The sequence below is a fragment of the Mustela lutreola genome, chromosome 6 (genome assembly GCF_030435805.1).
Source record: "Mustela lutreola isolate mMusLut2 chromosome 6, mMusLut2.pri, whole genome shotgun sequence".
Taxonomy (NCBI): Eukaryota; Metazoa; Chordata; class Mammalia; order Carnivora; family Mustelidae; genus Mustela; species Mustela lutreola.
Genome location: NC_081295.1, coordinates 122,307,965 through 122,329,143, shown reverse-complemented (window position 1 = coordinate 122,329,143; position 21,179 = coordinate 122,307,965). Strand labels below are relative to the sequence as shown.

General features: G+C 42.8%; 1 long non-coding RNA gene across 2 annotated transcripts; it reads right to left on the bottom strand.

Moving 5' to 3' along the window:
* Window positions 1–1,242: 1,242 nt before the first annotated feature.
* Window positions 1,243–16,523, bottom strand: LOC131834307 (uncharacterized). 2 transcript variants are annotated; one of them, XR_009354818.1, is made up of 5 exons: window positions 15,980–16,523; window positions 15,398–15,598; window positions 15,011–15,148; window positions 13,922–14,228; window positions 1,243–2,219 (listed from the first exon to the last, which is right to left on the bottom strand). It is a non-coding gene; the product is annotated as an uncharacterized LOC131834307 (long non-coding RNA). The 2 variants fall into 2 exon arrangements; XR_009354817.1 differs by lacking the exon at window positions 15,980–16,523 and having other exon boundaries at window positions 15,398–15,922.
* Between the last annotated feature and the right edge of the window lie 4,656 nt (window positions 16,524–21,179).

Sequence of the window (21,179 nt, the reverse complement as noted above, 5' to 3'; positions counted from 1 at the left end):
AATGGTCTTCCATCTTTTTGTGTCTTCTTCAATTTCTTTCATGAGTGTTCTGTAGTTCCTCGAGTACAGATCCTTTACCTCTTTGATTAGCTTTATTACCAGATATGTTATGGTTCTTGGTGCTATAATAAATGGAATTGATTCTCTAATTTCCCTTTCTGTATTGGATGTGGAGAATGGGGAACCCTCTTACACTGTTGGTGGGAATGCAAGCTGGTGTAGCCTCTTTGGAAAACCGTGTGGAGATTCCTCAAGAAATTAAAAGTAGAACTTCCCTATGACCCTGCCATTGCACTACTGGGTATTTGCCCCAAAGATACAGATGTAGTGAAAAGAAGGGCCATCTGTACCCCAATGTTTATAGAAGCAATGGCCACGGTTGCCAAACTGTGGAAAGAACCAAGATGCCCTTCAACGGACGAATGGATAGGGAAGATGTGGTCCATATACACTATGGAATATTAGGCCTCCATCAGAAAGGATGAATACCCAACTTTTGTAGCAACATGGATGGGACTGGAAGAGATTATGCTGAGTGAAATAACTCAAGCAGAGAGAGTCAATTATCATATGGTTTCACTTATTTGTGGAGCATAACAAATAGCATGGAGGACAAGGGGAGTTAGAGAGGAGAGGGAGTTGAGGGAAATTGGAAGGGGAGGTGAACCATGAGAGACTATGGACTCTGAAAAACAATCTGAGGGGTTTGAAGGGGCGGGGGGTGGGAGGTTGGGGGAACCAGGTGGTGGGTATTAGAGAGGGCATCGATTGCCTGGAGGACTGGGTATGGTGCAAAAACAATGAGTATTGTTATGCTGAAAATAAATAAATTTTTAAAAATAACCAAAAAAAAAAAATCAAGTGGAGAAAATAAAATTTTGCAGACTCATTCAGCCCTCATCTCCTTCATATCAAACAGGATAAAGGCTCCATGAAAAAACACACACACACACACTAATTAAGAAAAAAAGAGAAACACAAAAGACTCAACTATAGGGAACAAACTAGTGGTGGTTGGTGGGTGACTGATGGGTGAAATATGTGAGGGGGGTTATGGAGTACAATTACCAAGATGAGAACTGAGACATGTATAGAATTGTTGAATCACTATATGGTACACGTGAAACTAATCTAACCCTGTACATTAACTCTACTGGAATTTAGAAAACAATTTTTTTAAATATAAATAAATAAGAAATAAACTCTAGGACACTTTGTAAATTCATTTTTTGCTGAATTTACATAAGGGCACTGATAATATAAATGAAATATAAATGATGATTAAAATCTTTTTAAAAGAAATAATTTTCATTACCAAAAGAAACATGACCTCTGGCAGTAAAATTCAGCCTACCCCAAATCAGCTCAAACAAGAGTCAACTTTTATCTTCTGCTACCTGAGCATAAGGTATAAACTAACTATTCTCATAACCACACCAGGAGTCTGTATCCAGAACAGGAGGGCAGGACACCAGCTCACCCAGTACCAGCCTCAATCCTTTTGCTTCAGGGAGTCTGCAGCTTCAATAAGAACCACCATGAGCAGTTTGAGACTATGTTGGGCCGTAAGGGGGATATAACATTGGGCTACAAGAAAGTAATGAAGATTTGGCTCCTTGGAAAGCACCATCAACACCAGAGCCTGGACTAAAACCCTGCCCTGAAAGGTTCACAGTCTCTTCCAAAGAAGGATAAAGCACAGGGTCCTCTCCAGGCCCACCCACCACAGAGAAAATGTCAGGGACACATCTCCTGACCGAGACATGATATATAGAAACAGAGAGCCAGTGGAGGAAGCTAAAGAGAAGGAGAAAATGTGGAAGCTATCAGTCATGTTATAAAAGCAGACAACACCTTTATTGAGGTCCAGGAAAACCCCTACCCTGTGGAGAACTTGCACAAGGATTAGTTGATTCACAGTGATGGTGCAGGAATAATATATATTGGCAAAGTGCCCACAATCCAGAACCCCTTTTCTGGGAACTCTTGTGCCAGTCCTACTTCTTCACACCTTCCCTACAGACCCCCAGAGCCCACTCATTTCTGTTTCTACTCTTGATTTTCACCTCCCAGTAACATCACTGTGATGTTTGGAGCTCACAGTCCAGGATGCTGTGTCTCTCCTATATCCTCAAATGTGTCCATTCAGATCATATTAGTCTTTTTATCAGAGACATCAAGGTCAGGATGTGCAGACTCTGGATCTAGAGTGCCAGATACTGCAGAGAGAGTTGCCAATCATGCAAGGCCTTCCCCTGCCCTATAAGAAGGCACACCACCACCCCCACCACCCCCCAAGATACCTAGCTGCAGGGAGGTCTAAGTCTTCTGAGATTAGAGCATTGTGACTCAAGCCCATAGCCCTCCAAACAAGAGAAGTAACCATGAGAATGATTAGGGGGTTAGCTATGTCACAGAACACTTAAGGATCAGATGATATTCCATGGACTGAGGGATATCTCTTTAGCATCCAATATCACTCACACTCACCAGTCTCAGCTACATGACTTTCACTGCCCCATTCAAGCCCACCACCATTGATGGTGCCAGCATCTGTATCATCAGCAAGCTGAAGGACATGTCAGCAGCCATCGGGCAGCAGTAAAAACACCCAGAAAGAAATAAAGGTAACTCACAGGCCTGGAACTTCTCCTTCTGCCAATCTACAAGGGAAGCACATTTCCCAAAAGTGAACAAAAACTAGAGATTTGAGGAGATTGTACACAACAATGTCAATATCTAGGCATCTGAAATACAGTGATGCAAGAATTATAGGGAAATATACTTTGGAAACATTCCACCAATGAATTTTTTTCTTTTACACACACACACACACACACACACACACACACACTTGGAGCCATCCTACTACACCCTTCCCAGGAAAGACAGGCCATAAAACTTAACACCACTGAGAGTTTGGGTAACAATCTGAAAATAAGATTCTATTCCCAGTTTTCAGTATCAAACTATGCTTTCTTTTTTTTTAGTTTATTTATTTTCAGCATAACAGTATTCATTATTTTTTCACCACACCCAGTGCTCCATGCAATCCGTGCCCTCTATAATACCCACCACCTGGTACCCCGATCTCCCACCCCCCCGCCACTTCAAACCCCTCAGATTGTTTTTCAGAGTCCACAGTCTCTCATGATTCATGCTTTCTTAATCCCTAGCTACACATCCACCCTGAAAGCTAAGTTTTCTTAAGAAAGAATTGGAGGAATCAAAATTTCTGAGTTCTCGGTGGTGTTTGGGTGGTTCAGTCAGTTAAGCACCTGACTCTTGATTTCCGCTCAGGTCATGATCTCAAACAGTCATGGGATCAAGCTCTGTGTTGGGCTCTTCCCTTGGTGGGGAGTCTGCTCGAGTATTCTCGCCCTCTCTCTGTCTCCTTCTGCCCCTCCTCCCACTCATTTTGTCTGTCTCTCTAATATAAATAAATAAACTTCTTTTAAAATTCTTGAGGCCAGGGGGACAAGATGGCGGGGAAGTAGGAGAAGGTGCCTTTTCAACCTGTACCCTAAAGTGAGGTGATTACCTACCAAAGAACTCCGATCACCCATGACATCAGTCTGAGATCGGAATTATACACGTCTGGATCTCTACAGGGGCAGAAGACACCAGTGGGCAGTAAAGCAGAGTGGGAACAGTGAACTGAAATTGAAAGATAAACAAAAGGGGGAGGGAGCCACCAGGGGACCGGTTGAAAAGTAACACCCCTAATAGGAGTGAGAGTGCCCTGTATCTGGGGACCAGCGTTAACTTGGAGACTGGTTGAAAGCACTCCAAAAGAGCAAAGGATCACAGTGGGGAAACTGTGGGAATCAGGGCGGCTAGGGACAGGGGCTTAAGTCAGTGGACCAGGACAGCCTCCCCTGGTGCTGAGCCTGAGAGAGTGCGGTGGAGAAACCAGGTCTTGGTCCCTGAGCCACCAGAGCGCCCAAGAACGCGTGGGGTCTGGCTCCTGTGAGGGGATGGGAGCCACGCCTGATGGCAGAACGTGAAAGCCCTGCTATAGAGTCTGAGATGCGCATGCCCCTCATCTTCCCCTGAAAGAGGTACGACCTGCACCATTGTTTCAGAGCTTAAGACGTGCGCCCCAAAATCTCCCCTGAAAGAGGTGCGCGAACGCCCAGTCTGGTGCTTTCGGACCTGCGCCCCATTCTCAGAGCCTGAAATGCGTGCATGACCCACAGCCTCCCCTGAAAGAGGTGTGTGCAAGCCGGGCGCTCTTAGACCCAGAAAGACCGGGCACTCCCAGCCCGGACCAGCAGGAAAATCTCAGTGTGTGATCACTGCTTGTAACCTCTCTGGCGGTCTGGAGTTTCCCAGACAGCCGCAGCTGCCGTGGTTTGGGGTACAAGCAGAAGATCCTGCATCCCCAGGGACCACGACTTGGAACCTGCTCTGCCAGTGGCCAAAGGGGAACTTATTTGGGCTCTGCAGCCAGACTCAGGCTTCTCTCTGAGAGGGAGGTAAGGGTTCAGTTTGTTTTCCTCTAAAACTACAAAAACCATCAAAAGCGGTCAAGGTGAGAGAAAAAAAAAAAAAAAAAAAAGGAACAAACATAAAAACTGCCAGAGAACAAAAGTCTGAAAAAAAACCAGTTTCCTCAGAGCCCACCCCCTTGAGGGGGGCGGGAGGACTTAACTCAGGGAACATCAATGACTGAAAACGCACGTGGCAGGCCCCTCCCCCAGAAAACCAACTAAGAAAGGGAAAAAAAAAAAAAAAAGACCACAAGAGAACAACCACCACTACTTCATAGGACAACATTAATTTTTAACTCATTCCCACTATTCTGGTTCATTTTTTTTATAGAGATAATTTTTTAACTTATTTACCATCACAGTGAGCTGTCCAGTACCTCAAATTCCTTAATAACCTTCTAACCTGAACTTTTTGATACATATACCTGTGTTTTTCTTTTGTATTTCTATTTTCTAAATTTTTTTCACTTTAGTTTAGTCTAGTTTATTCCTTTTTATTTTTATTTTCTAATATTCATATAGAGTTAAACGTCAAAGTAATCCCTGTTACCCTATCAATACTACCCCTATAGGTAAGCCAATTTTTAATCCCCCTTTATCTTAGGAAAGTTGAGTCATTTAACAAAGATATCAAGATACATCCAGGAAGAATCAAAACAACCTTCCTTGCCCACATTGAGAATTTATAACCACTCTCCCATCTTTTTCATCCACCACTGTTTCTGTGTTTTTGTGTTTGTCCTGATAGTATATAAATCTTACACTTGGGGTTCTTTTTGACAAAGTTCTTATTTTATTTGCATATATATTTTTTTTTCTCTTGTCATATACTTTTATCAGTCTTTGTGTTTGTCTGTCTTTGTTTGTATACGTCATGAATCTTACCTTGGGGCCCATTTGGGCTGAATTTTCTCTTTCATCTTTCCTTTCTTTCCTGTCTTTCTCTCTCTCTCTCTCTCTTTTTTCTTTTTTTCTTTTTCTTTTCTTTTGTCTCTCATATGGGTGGGGAATCCTGATTATTCAGAAGTGTTCCAGGGTGCACCTTGACTGCACCATGGTGGATACATCCAGCTACATCTGTTCAGTCGTCTCTCACCAAAATGATTAGGAGGAGAAATGCCTAACAGAAGAAAAATACAGAGGATGGACCTTCTGCAACAGAGCTAATGGCTATCAACATAGACAATATGTCGGAAAGAGGATTCAGGCTAACAATTATCCAGGCAATAGCTAGGTTGGAGAAAGCCATGGATGACCAAACGGAATAGATTAGGGCTGAGCTGAAAGCAACCAGAGATGATGTTCACAATGTTAGGGCAGAGTTAAAAGCTACCAGGGGTGAGGTTCACAATGCTCTCAATGAGTTCCAATCTAATCTAAATTCTCTCAAAGCTAGGGTAACTGAGACGGAAGATAGAATTAGTGATCTGGAGGACAAACAGATAGAGAGAAAAGATCAGGAGGAAGCCTGGAACAAACAGCTTAGAAACCATGAAAACAGAATCAGGGAAATAAATGATACCATGAAAGGTTCCAACGTCAGAATTATTGGAATCCCTGAAGGGGAAGAGAAAGAAAGAAGTCTAGAAGATATAGTGGAACAAGATCTTCATGAAAATTTTCCCAATCACGCGAATGGAACCAGCATTCATGTACTAGAGACTGAAAGATCTCCTCCCAAGATTATACATTCCAAAAAAAATCAAGGCACCTGATAGTCAAATTGAGGAATCATAATTGTACATATAATCTCTTGAAAGCCGCTAGGACAAAGAGGCTCCTTACTTACAGAGGAAAGCCCATCAGAATAATGTCAGATCTGTCCACAGAGACCTGGCAAGCCAGAAAGGGATGGCAAGATATATTCAGGGCATTAAATGAGAAGAACATGCAGCCAAGAATACTTTATCCAGCAAGACTGACATTCAAAATGGATGGAGAAATGAAGAGTTTCCAAGACTGGCAAGGCTTAAAAGACTATGCGACAACCAAGCTGACACTGCAAGAAATATTAAGGGGTGGTTCTATAAAAGAGGAAAAATCCTAGGAATAGCATTGAACAGAAATATAGAGACAATCTACAGAAAGAAAGTCTTCAAAGGTAACTTGATGTCAATAAAAACGTATCTATCAATAATCACTCTCAATGTGAATGGCCTAAATGCACCCATAAAACAGCACAGGGTTGCAGATTGGATAAAACTACAGGACCCATCCATATGTTGTCTACAAGAGACCCATTTTGAACCTAAAGATACACCCAGACTGAAAGTGAAGGGATGGAGAAACATCTTTCATGTCAATGGGCCTCAAAAGAAGGATGGGGTAGCGATTCTCATATCAGATAAATTAGATTTTAAACTAAAGACTGTAGTCAGAGATACAGAAGGACACTACATAATCCTTAAAGGGACTACCCACCAAGATGATCTAAAAATTGTAAATATCTATGCCCCCAATATGGGAGCATCCAATTACATAAAAAAACTGGTAATCAAGATAAAGAGTCATATTGATATGAATACATTAATAGTAGGAGATCTTAACACGCCTCTCTCAGAAATAGATCATCGAAGCAGAAAAATCAATAAAGAAACAAGAGCATTGAATGACACATTGGACCAGAGGGACCTCATAGATACAGACAGAACACTCCACCCTAAAACAACAGAATACTCATTCTTCTCAAGTGCACATGGAAACTTCTCAAGAATAGACCACATACTGGGTCACAAATCGGGACTCAACCGATACCAAAAGACTGAGATTATTCCTTGCATATTCTCAGATCACAATGCTTTGACACTGGAGCTCAATCACAAGGAAAAGTCCCGAAGGAACTCAAACACCTGGAAGCTAAAGACCACCTTGCTTAAGAATGCTTGGGTCAACCAGGAGATCAAAGAAGAACTGAAACAATTCATGGAAACCAATGAGAATGAAGACACTTTGGTCCAAAACCTATGGGATACAGCAAAGGCAGTTCTAAGGGGGAAATACATAGCTATCCAAGCCTCCCTCAAAAAAATGAAAAATCCAGAACACAGCGTCTGTCTCTACAACTTAAAGAACTGGAGAATCAAGAACAAGTCAAACCAACTCCACACAGAAGAAGGGAAATCATCAAGATTAGAGCTGAGATCAATGAGGTAGAAACCAGGGATACAGTAGAACGTATCAATGAAACTAGAAGCTGGTTTTTTTTTAAAGAATCAATAAGATCGATAAACCATTGACCACACTAAACCAAAAGAAAAGAGAGAAAGCCCAAATTCATAAAATTATGAATGAAAAGGGAGAGATCACAACGAACACCAAGGAAGTAGAAACAATCATCAGAAGTTAATATCAACAGTTATATGCCAAGAAGCTAAGCAACCTAGATGAAATGGATGCATTCCTGGAAAACTATAAACTCCCAAAATTGAACCAGGAAGAAATTGACAACCTGAATAGATAAATATCTAATAAAAAGATTGAAGCAGTGATCAAAAACCTCCCAAAAAACAAGAGCCCAGGGCCTGACGGATTCCCTGGGGAATTCTACCAAACTTTCAAAGAAGAAATAACACCTATTCTCCTGAGGCTGTTTCAAGAATTGAAGCAAGGGAAAACTTCCAGACTCTTTCTATGAAGCCAGCATTACCCTGCCCAAACCACACAAAGACCCTACCAAAAAGGAGAATTTCAGACCAATATCACTGATGAATATGGATGCTAGATTCTCAACAAGATCCTAACAAACAGGATCCAACAGCACATTAAAAAAATTATCCACCATGACCAGGTGGGATTCATCCCTGGGATACAGGATGGTTGAACATTTGCAAATCAATCAATGTGATAGAACAAATTAATATGAGAAGAGAGAACCACATGGTCCTCTCAATTGATGCAGAAGAAGCATTTACAAAATCCAGCATCCATTCCTGATTAAAACGCTTCAAAGTATAGGGATAGAGGGAACATTTCTGAATTTCATCAAATCTACCTATGAGAGACCCACAGCAGATATCATCCTCAATGGGAAAAAGCTTGCAGCCTTCCTGTTGAGATCAGGAACACGACAAGGATGCCCACTCTCACGACTCTTGTTCAACGTAGTACTAGAAGTCCTAGCAATAGCCATCAGACAACAAAGAGATAAAAGGTATCCAAATTGGCAATGAAGAAGTCAAACTCTCTCTCTTCACAGATGACATGATTCTTTATATGGAAAACCCAAAAGACTCTACCCCCAAACTACTAGAACTCATACAGCAATTTAGCAAGGTGGCAGGATACAAAGTCAATGTACAGAATGTACAGAAATCAGTGGCTTTCTTATACACTAACAATGAAAATACAGAAAGGGAAATTAGAGAATTGATTCCATTTACTATAGCGCCAAGAACCATAAGATACCTGGGAATAAACCTAACCAAAGAGGTAAAGGATCTGTATTCCAGGAACTACAGAACACTCATGAAAGAAGTTGAAGAAGACACAAAAAGATGGAAGACCATTCCATGCTCTTGGAGCAGAAGAATAAACATTGTTAAAATGTCTATACTGCCTAGAGCACTCTATACTTTTAATGCCATTCCGATCAAAATTCCACTAGCATTCTTCAAAGAGCTGGAGTAAATTATCCTAAAATTTGTATGGAATCAGAAGAGACCCCGAATTGCTAAGGAAATGTTGAAAAACAAAAATAAAGCTGGGGGCATCACGTTACCTGATTTCAAGCTTTATTACAAAGCTGTGATCACCAAGACAGCATGGTACTGGCATAAAAACAGACACATAGACCAGTGGAACAGAGTAGAGAGCCCAGATATGGACCCTCAACTCTATGGGCAAATAATCTACGACAAAACAGGAAAAAACATACAGTGGAAAAAAGACAGTCTCTTCAATAAATGGTGCTGGGAAAACTGGACAGCTATATGTAGAAGTATGAAACTCGACCATTCTCTTACACCATCCACAAAGTTAAACTCAAAATGGATAAAAGACCTCAACATGAGACTGGAATCCATCAGAATCCTAGAGGAGAACATAGCCAGTAATCTCTTCGATACCAGCCACAGCAACTTCTTTCAAGATATGTTTCCAAAGGCAAAGGAAACAAAAGCGAAGATGAACTTTTGGGACTTCATCAACATCAAAATCTTCTGCACAGCAAAGGAAACAGTCAAGAAAACAAAGAGGCAACCCATGTAATGGGAGAAGATATTTGCAAATGACAGTACAAAAGGTTGTACAAAGGTTGTACAGTACAAAGGTTGACAAAAGGTTGATATCCAGGATATATAAAGAACTCCTCAAACTCAACACACACAAAACAGACAATCATATCAAAAAATGGGCAGAAGATCTGAACAGACACTTCTCCAGTGAAGACACAAATGGCTATCAGACACATGAAAAAATGTTCATCATCACTAGCTATCAGGGAGATTCAAATTAAAACCACATTGAGATACCATCTTATACCAGTTAGAATGGTCAAAATTAGCAGAACAGGAAACAACATGTGTTGGAGGGGATGTGGAGAGAGGGGAACCCTCTTCCACTGTTGGTGGGAATGCAAGTTGGTGCAGCCTCTTTGGAGAACAGTGTGGAGATTCCTCAAGAAATTAAAAATAGAGCTTCCCTAGGACCCTGCCATTGCACTCCTGGGTATTTACCCCAAAGATACAGATGTCATGAAAAGAAGGGCCATCTGTACCCCAATGTTTATAGCAATGATGGCCATGGTTGCCAAACTGTGGAAAGAACCAAGATGCCCTTCAACAGATGAATGGATAAGGAAGATGTGGTCCATATACACTATGGAGTATTATGCCTCCATCAGAAAGGATGAATACCCAACTTTTTTAGCAACATGGACGGGACTGAAAGAGATTATGCTGAGTGAAATAAGTCAAGCAGAGAGAGTCAATTATCATATGGTTTCACTTATTTGTGGAGCCTAACAAATAGCATGGAGGGCATGGGGAGTTAGAGAGAAGGGAGTTGGGGGAAATTGGAAGTGGAGGTGAACCAGGAGATATTATGGATTCTGAAGAACAATCTGAGGGTTTTGAAGGGGTGGGGGATGGCAGATTGGGGTACCAGGTTGTGGGTATTATAAAGGGCACAGATTGCATGGAACACTGGGTGGGGTGCAAAAATAATGAATACTGTTATGATACAAATAAATAAAAAATAAATTAAAGAATATGATGTATTGTATAGTGACTAACATAACACAACAAAAATATAAAAAAAGATATCAATGCTAAAAAAAAAATTATTGAGGCCTCCATTTATTTAACTGAATGAACTGATCTTGTAGGCTGACAATATACAGAGAATGCTCCTTGGTGGAGCTGCACTTTGAGGATGACTATCAGCCATGGGTGAGGAGAACTCTGGATACTCCATTAGAGAAATCTGGCCCTGTCAGGAGGCAACAGAGAGATGTCAAGGAAGGTAGAGAAAGAAGTTCAAAGAAGGAATGACATACATACAATGAGAAGTCAGACACTAATGAATTTGCTTCCCTTTTCAATGGAGTATTGAGAGGAATATCATCACTCTATGTATGGGGAAACCCAGAAGTATTGGGTTTACTCATCTATTTCTCTCTGTAATACCTCACAGAGATCAAAAGCACCAGGAGACACATTATGTGATAGTTTCCAAATATGGCCATGTCCAATGCCTCAGAAGTTATGAAATTGTTGCAAAAATGAGAACATTAGAGATGTGATAACAGTTAAGGAACGTGAGATAGGGTTGGGACAGAGGGAGAAAACAATGTCCCCAAACACCTAAATGGAACCCCAAGCCCAAGTGTCCTATGACCAGATCAAGTTACCTTCTGTAGCCTGAGGTCCTGAGTTGAGCAAGAGGAGACCACAGGGCCCTCTTCCCCCAGTGGCCCAAGGACACATAAACTCTTTAAACCTTCATACTCCCTGTTGGGAAGACAAAGGAAGCTAACTGATCAAAGCAAAACTTCCGAATGTCAGAAGACTGAAATGTCTGGGAGACATGTCTGGGAGAGCTGTTACCTCCAATAGGGCAAAGATTCCGCAACAAAATTAGAACTTTCATAAAAATAAGGAAATGCCATTTTCTTGAACACTTGGGATGTAATTCTGTGAGCACCACTCCCACTTACACAGATTTATTCAGATAAATGGGCTTTTCTGTCTGTGTTGATTTGCTTGATGGAAACAGATCACTTAAAATGGGCTGACCCCTGAGACCCTGAGAAAAAAAAACTTTGTTTACTTGTTCTTCACTGAGAGATTAGTTGACTCCCAGTGAACACATTTCTATATAAATACTGATACACATTAGCAAAGAAGAGGAATCAGAAGGAGAAGGAGAAGAAAAAGAAAAAAAGGGAGTTGGCATTCCATTCTGAGACCCTACAATGCATCCAGAGCTACGCGATCCATTTCAGAGGCTTAAGAGCATTCTTCACTTCAATTCCATAGCAAGTCTTTCATTATGGATTATTTTCCCAATTTCGTGAATAAGATGAAATCAGACATTAGTTCACCTCACACTATGAGCCCATCAATGTGAAAATGTTGATATACTGTAAGGGTGTCTCTCTTGACAAAATAAAAAGGTATACAAAGTTCACATTATTTTCCCATATAGGCTTCTTTTTCTTTCCAAGTTTTTATTTAAATTCCAGTTAGTTACCATACAGTGTAGTATTAGTTTCAAGTGGAGCATTTGGTGACTCATCACTTACATACAACACCCAGCGCTCATCACAAGTGCCCTCCTTAATCCCTGTCCCTCATCTAGCCAACCTAGAAAGTAATCCTCACTTTCTTCTCTAGAGTTAAGAGTCTGTTACAAGGTATACTTTGAAACACATGTGCTTCAGTTCAATAGAGAAGGGAGAGATGCTAAAAGAAGAATAGTTGATCCCCATTTTTAACAAATAAATCCCAAGAACCAGTAAGGCCCTGTGAAGGGATTTCCTCATACATCTGGCCCCCAGGCCTCCTTCACCCATGGCTCCCCCTTCTCTGCTGTCACAGTCATTATCCTTGAGGCTGAACACAAACAGCCAAACACAGAAGACCACATGTTACACAGGTTCAAAGGGCCCAGATCTTAACCCACCCCATTGTTAAAAGATGCTCTAGATAAACTCTCATTGCATTAGGATCACCCTGATCATAATCTGGTCCCAATTCCACTAGAAGATTGAGATGGTCCCATTATCAGAAGCAAACTCAGATAATTAAAATAAATATGTCTTTTTAGAAATGTCTCAGACAGATGTCAAAGTTTATTACTTTTCATGCACCCAAATACCTTGCACACCCTTGTAGTACTTCCCAATTTAACAACTGTGACTGCGATTTCTGGTCTCACTTCCCCTGCTCTGAGCTGCCCAAAATCTCTCCAAGAGGAATCACAGGCTCTCTACTTTCCTTCTTATCTCCTCCTCTCTTCCCTACCAGCTTTCCCTTCCCTGATTTGCTCCCCACCTTTCTGTGGTAAACAATTCTCACTCCTCTAGATGTGTCCTTCTACAAACTTCACACATTGCCCCTAATAGACCCAAACAAGGTGGAGCCCATCAGGCAAGTGCAATATTTTCCTAAAAGGAATGACAATGGTTGGGAACAATCATTAGTGACTGTTTTTGAAATCTATACACATCATCTATCATAATGTTATATATTAAACATGTACTATAGATTGCAGTGTAATATATTTTAAAATATGTTATTCTTCAAGCTACACAAATATATATACAAGATTTTGTATATACTGAGGGTGGTTCACAGACCCCACTCCCAGGAATCCATAACTGTCCAGGGGGTTCTAGATCTCACATTCAGAACACCTATTCTAAAGCATTTAATTCCTCAGCAACTAAGAAGTTTAAAGGAAAAAACCCAGCTTGGACAAGGAGTCAGTGCATGAGAAAGTGAAATGAAGAACATGGGACCAGCAAGAAGCAGGAAAACCAAACTTAGATCTATGAAAAGTAGGAATTTCAGGGGAAAATGGATTCAGGACCAAGAATCCACTTAGGAAGACCTAAGTACTAAGCAGGCAAACATGATTTCTGAAATCTTTTGACATAGGAATTTCTAATCTATACAATCACTACCCTTTTCCAGACTCTCCTTATAAATGACCCCTTTATTGACATTGAACAAACCAAAATAATCAGTTAAAAATGTGTGTTCAGAGGGTGTTGCTAACCCCAACAGCCACCTATAGTAGAGAATGGGTCAGAATGGAGGCAGATCTGTGTTCCCAAGAACAGTCCCTGCAGTCTTCCAGAGGAAGAAGACAGAAGTGACAAGGACAGCATATACACCAACCCTGTCCTGATGTGGGGTACATGACACAGAATGGGGCAGAGTTGAGGCTGGGGAGGTAAGGCCACCAGGAACCCCAGAGTTACTTACCTGCATATAGCTGTGCCTTCCTCCTGGCTGAAAGGGAGCACACCCTGGTGAGAACTCAGTCAGAACAAGCCTGCTCAGCATTCATCTACAGACCCTTGTCTGCCCTCTGGAATATAGGTGACACTAGCTGCAGAGCAGGGAAAATCTGGAGAGGAGATGACCTCCTGCCACGTGCTGACAGCAGGGTATTGAGGGAAAGTCCCTGGACCACAGGTCAGGAAGTCTGCATTGCAGGCTGAGTTTCACTCCTGTCCACAGCCATTTTGAGTCCTTCGCCAAGTCATTTAGCTCTCATTTGCCTCAAAACCTTAAAAAAAAAAAAAAAAAAAAAAAACTTATTCTACTTGCACTGGATTTTGCACCTATTAACTGAGAATTATACAATATAGGAAAATATTTGAGGGAATAAAATATACATTATTCCATAATTGTAAAAAAGTTATTACTACATTCAGTGATTTCGATAACAGAGATATTTAAGAAAGAAGTCAAAAGGGAGGATGACTTCAGGACAGGGATGTGAGGTGAGCTCTGGGGTAAAGGTGGCCAATCTTAGATAACACATCGCTATTTGGGGGCATTGACAATTCATCCCACCGCACTCTCACACATAGTCTTTCCAGTCCTCTACCCACCACTTTGTGACCACAACTTCCAGGAACTGGAGAAAACACACTCTACCCAGTTGGTATTATGTGGTCAGGACCACTCCTTTGTTTAATGAACCCCATTTATTTTTATACCTTCTTTAATGAAATTTCAGAGCAGTTGGCTTTCAGATTCCACGTGCTAACAGAACTAGTTATATTAAAGGCTAAAAAGCAATCAATATGGTGGGTAGGTCAGTATTAGAATAAAGCCAAGATGTACAACAGACTCCAGGGACCACCATCACCCCCAGATTCCCAAGCACTGTGTAGGAAACACTGGCATAGATTCGGGAAAGCTCACGGAGTGGGGTCTGCCTCCCACCAGCTTCCACTTCTGCCCCCAGGGAAGGGTCCACATGCCTCTGCATGAAACAAGGAGAGGGGATACCTCTTGGCTTAATTAAGATGGAAGACAAAAGATATCTGGAAAGTCACTCACCAGCCAGGTAAATAGATTTCCTCCAGTCTTAAAGGTAACACAGGAAACAGAAGGTGAGAACCAGAACACCTCCTACAAAGGGGATGCAGAAAGTTCTGGAGAAAGAACAGAACTTTCCAAGAACTGCTTGCAGATCATCTGAAAGAAATTGAAAGATAGGCATGAACTCCCATCACTAAGAACAGCAAAGACTGCACCTGCAGAACCCACCAGAATATCTCTCTGTATCCTATAATAAGATCTAACTCCAGACCCCTCCAGCCTCCACAGCCCCAACTGTCCTCTATGAAACTACTTGGCCACCTACTCAGGCCAAGGGCCTTCCTGTCCACTTTTCCTCCATACCAGCTTCCACATTCACAGACCATGGCCCCTTTCCTGCCTTACCTCTGGCATTCAGAACACTTTCCTTTGTGTTCTGGTCCTTTTGCTTGTCCTCATGCAGTTTCTCCTGTTCCTGCACCTCCTGCCACTTTGTGGTATGTTCTCTCTTGGTGTGGTAGGCAGTCCCAAGGGTTAAGAACATCAGCAAGTTCAGGCTCACTGTGAAAGCTGGCTTCCAAGGAGAGGCCCTAGGAAAGAAGGCCTCTGTGCCCAGCCAGAGACCCTGTCAGGGACACGGACCAGAACAGACCAGCCAAGCATACCCAGGAACACTTGCCCCTCCCTCCTAGAAAGGGCACTGACTTGAAATGAAAAGAGCCATTGCCTTCTCCTGGCCCAGAATGAGGCTGAAGACACGGCAGATCACATTGCCTGAAGAGCTGTTCTTCACCCACCAGAGAAGCCTCCAAACTAAACAGCCTCCCACTGTCTTGGGCATATATCTCAGAGAATATCAGGAACTTCTACCTTCTGAGACTCTCCACTATATCTGAGGCTTCAGAAGCCACCCCAAGGCCATGCACAGCACTTGGACCCCATCCTCCTCTGCTGCTTGGATGTGCACTTGAGGAGTAGAGCCCATACCTGCAAGAGAGAAGCTGGAGAATCCAGGAATCCCAGCAGAGTCTTTCTGCGCACAGCTCCAGGGACAGCATTGCATTCTGGGGTCTCTTTGAGGAGTGGCCTCTACAGGGAGCAAAACAGTAGCCCTAACTCAGGGAACAGAAGGAAAGTGCACAGGGACTGCTGCAGGCACAGAGTGCGGGCTCCTCTCCCTGAACATGAGGGTAGCGGTCCATCCTTTGGAGTGACAGAAGGAGGAATTTGGTCCCAGGATCCATCCTTCTCTGCTCTTCTCACCTCACACACTCTTGCACACCCACTGCCACTTGGTCATCATTTCCACCATTGACAACCCTACATACCTCCTGAGCTGTTTCCCTAACATCCACATCCCTGGGGGTTAGCTCTGACATTCCTCACAGATACTTCCAACTCAAATCCTGAACTAATTCATGATTGGACCCATCTGTGATAGGACAATGATTAAAATATCCCCAATCCTTCAGCCTTCCTTACATTCTGTGAGCCCTCTGACTCTCTGTAGTCTTCTGTCCCACCTCTAAACTCTGTCCCCAAACCTTCACACTCAGTTGAGTCTGCTTTCCAAACCTCTGTGAAACCAGTCGCCTCCTCTTCTACCCAGCTGCCCCTACACAGAGTCAGACAGCCAAACTTCCTCTATGTAACTACATCCATGCCTCCAGTCTCCATCCTTCATGCTGTTAAAGCAAACTCCTGCACAGTTCTGTTTAAATTTTCCTTAGGTCTGCATCGAAACTCCATTACACAGCACACAAAGACTTCTCTACGCTGATGTCTGCCTCCACCCCTACCCAACAAAATCCCTGTGCACTTCTAGCCTAAATTCCATACCTGTGCCCCACAGAGCACATGCATTCCAGTCTCTGGACTATTTGGTTAACTGTAATAACCACAGTAACCATGCTCTCTGTGCCCCTCACAGTCCAGTTCATCAACCTGCAGGACTATTTGGAACACTATGTGCTTCACTCAGGTACCTGCTCAAGTGTGACCTCCTCATGAGCTTTTCATGATCAATCTCTTCTCTGTGCCCATGGACCAGGAACACCTCTTTATTCCAGGATTGTCACTTCTCCCCATCCTCCCATTCACCTTTCTTACCAACTATGTGGACTCTGTGTGTGCACAGACTCAGAAACCACCCTCCTTCCTCAAGTGTTTCACATGCATGTTCCTCTTCTTGGAACTCTCACCCTCAGATATCCACTCTTCAAAATGCCTACTCATTAACATCTAACATCCTTTAGCCCCCATCCATGCATCTGTTTTTTTGCCTCTAGAATATAAATGCTGCAGTGCAGAGACCGTTCTTTGGTTCACTGATGTGTCCAGGTATCTAAAAGGGAACCTGGTACTTAGTACGGGTTCTCTATATTTATACTGAATAACTGAATCTGAATAAGTGAAAGACTTCCTTTCCTTTATCTGAAAAATAAGGGGCTGATTTACTTGGCTCTGAGGTGGCTCCTAACTCTAATACTGCAGGACCTAATATAGGTCAACAGCCCATCTGTCACCTTCACCTCCGAACAGACAGATTCACAGACGTTTCCTTGTCGAAAGAAGCAGGCACACAGCCTGTTGTTGATAGCCTGGACATTATGGATGTGCAAGATTGCCTCCTCCCTGGTGAGGAAGGTCTTCACCAGTGAGGCCATGAACTCTGTTGTAGACACAGACATAGGAGTGAGAAAGGCCAGGGGCAGGGAACAAACTGTCAGTTGGGAGTCCCAGGTAGGAGGAGTTAAGTGTCAGGCAGGGACTCAGCTCTGACCATTCTGAATCAGGGAAAGATCATCTTACAATTTTGAGACCCAGAAATGGTGTCAACAAGACTCCTCAGCAGCCTGTGCTTCTGGTTCCAGGAGGTCCTTCCATGAAGGACTCCAACGCAATAGTTCTAAACTTCCACAGGCATCACAATCACCAGCAATGCCTATGAAACACAGACTGCTGGGCTCCACCCTCAGAGCTCCTGTTTCAGTAGTTCTGGAGTGGGTCCAAGAATGTGCATTTCTAAGGAGATGGCGGGGGTGTTGATACTGGTGTTCCAGGGACCACATTCTGGGAACCACAGCTCTAACCTGCCTCCTCTTGGTACATGACTGAAAATGCACCAAAGAGCACTACTGTTGCCTAGGTGGGAACTCTCTGCTCATGGGTCCACACCCAGCAACTTCCCCACACCTGCTCCCAAGTTCATTATTTCTGTACATGTGTTTTTCCTCTACTGAATTCCATGTGCAATGAAAACTGGAGCCCACAGCTGCTTCCATTAAAATCTTCCCCTATTCTGTAGGTGATAGGCAGCAAATCAGTACTAGCTACAGCAGAAGGTTCCCTCCACCACCACCCCTGACAGCCCTTGGCCTTCTGAGGAGGGGTGGACAAGCCATGAAACAATCTTCTGTAGGACCAGCCCTTCTGGACCTCTGAAGAGCAATTTATCACCTCCTGTGCTACTCAAATGTGGCTGAGTTATCGGTCTCACCTGGGGGATGACAGTGCCTAGTCTCCCTGGGACTATGCTCTCTGCAACCCCATGTGTGTGACCCTTTTAACCTATAGGTAAAACCATGTCCTTACTTGACTCAAAGCCCTGCAATGGCTCCCTAGTTCCCCACATGGTCTGAAATCCCAAGAGGAAGACCTCACAGAGCTCTCTGACTCTCTACTCCTGCTTCTCTCCTTCTCATTCAGTCTGCTCCAGCCAATACTTGCCTCCTCTGCTCCTTGATCATCCAAGCACTCTGCCAACTCTACCCAGGATTTTCTTCCCTGTGGAGACACTCTTTCCATTGGGATCCTCACAGGCTGGTACCCCACCTCCTCCACATCTGTGTTCCTACCTCACTGCCTACACTGGTCACCTTATGGAGCACCACTGCCTGCCCACAGCAACTCCTGTCCCCACAACTGTCCCACCTGCTCTACTTCTTTGTCCCATGCTCCTCACTTCTCTAATACATGTAGATTATATGGCATTGTGGTTTGCTGTCTCCTGACAGAATGTAAACTCTGTGAAGATAGGGATTCTGTCAGCTTTGTACATAGACTGCTCCTAACACATACTCCATACCCTGTAAATAGCTGTGGGTGCATTGAATTTATTGGAGAGTTACTGCTGGGATACCAACAAAGCCAGGAAACAAGAAATTGGGGCAAATTTATTTTCAAACTTTTCATGGTGAAATTCACATTTTTCATTTTCTAAAACATAACCTCATTAGACAAGCATCATGGTCCCTTGTTCTTGTTTACATTTGGGAAATCTTCTTAAAATTTAGATACTACTAGCAGTTGGAAGATCATAAGAATCTTTCTAGAGCCAGGGCCTCCAAAATAGGACAGATAGAGACACCAGCAGAGCTCCCTGGTGCTCTCACCCACCTCAGGGAGACACAGGGAGGGGTAGGGGATGCACTGTCCTGTAGAGCCCCCAGCAGGCAGCTGGAAGAGGAACAGGGAAGACACTGTGGATCCTACCACACACACCCTGTCCTGCTGCTCCCTAGCGTTTTCCTGCTTAGGAGCAATGACACTGCCTTGCTCCCAGCAAAGTGTCTCAGCCTGTGTTCACTTTTGATTGTTCTAAATGATCTCCTACATTTGTTTTAATGAAACAAAGACTGACCCATCAATGCATGCAAGTTTCTGCCCAGATATCTGGTTGGACATATTAAGACTCTGTGTAAACCCATGACATCTACATATACCTGAACACATCCCATGCTATTATCCCCAGATGTGCATTTCTGCCAATATCCACTTAGAGTCAGGAATATTGAGAAAACCCATCTTAATTGAAAAAATAATGAATGAACAAGGACCAATATTAGCCTCCAGGTCCATTCCCCAGTGCCACCAACTTTCCCTGCCTAACAGGGAGACTCTTCAAGGCCTGAGGGACATTAGGGGAATTCTATACAAGAACAGAGGGGAAAACAAAACAAAACAAAACAAAACAAGTTGTTTTTATGACACTTCATTCTCACACATGCAACAGAGATGAAGGAAGACATGAGCCCTACCATGTAATAATCCTTATTCCAGGAACTTTCTAGAAGTAGGAGTGCTGGAGCTGCACCAGCACTGCCCCCGACACACACCCCAGTCCTCAGGCCCAGCCCAGCCCCCAGCTCCACACAACTCAGGATGAAAGAGGAGAAGGAAGGGGACCTTGGATTCAACAGTGGCCCCCCATGATTGGGCCAGAAAGCTTATCTCCCTTGAATGCTGGCCCTTGGATCCCATGTTGGAAGAGGAGGGGAAGGAATGACAAAGCATAGGGAAGATTTTCCTGAAGGACACTGGAAAAACACCTGGAGACATTGCAGGAAAGACACCAAAGAGCAAACTTCATTCCCCCCACCCACACACTCAGGCTCACAGTCCAGCTATTTTTTAACAAACACTATTCACTGGCCATGAATGATTTTTCTCGCTTAAAATATAAATTATCTAGTGGGGTGTTAAGATTGCACTTAGCTTTACTTTAACAGCCATATAATAGCTGTTAGCATACAATATAATAGCACATAATACCTTCAAGTGCTTTCAAAACACTTCCAGACAAAAAACTAGGCTTTAAAACAATGGTAAGGTAAAAGTAACTGTGAATTTCTTTTTTTTTTAATTTTTTTTTTTAATTTATTTGCCAGAGAGACAGTGAGAAAGAGCATGAGAGGGGAGAAGGTCAGAAGTAGAAGCAGAATAATGATAGTTATGCTGAAAATAAATAAATGAAAAAAAATAAAAATAAAAATAAAAAAAAGAAAAGAAAAATGTGGGAAAAAAAAAAAGGAAGTAGAAGCAGACTCCCTGTGGAGCTAGGAGCCTGATACAGTGCTCGATCCCAGGACTCCAGGATCATGACCTGAGCAGAAGGCAGTTGCTCAACCAACTGAACCACCCAGGTGCCCTTAATTGTGAATTTCTAATGTACCGGTTGGTAGAAAGTATTAAACCCACTTCCTAAAAACCTCTAATAAGGTAAAACTTAATTTATTTTAATTTTTTATGACTCATTTTTATGAGTGTAATTGACAATGTTATTTTTCAGATGGCAATACACTGATTCAACAAGTTAAACATTATTCTGTGCTCTCCAAAAGTGTACCTATCATCTAACTGGGAGCCTATCTCCCATTCTCTTCACCCACTTTGGACCACACCTAGG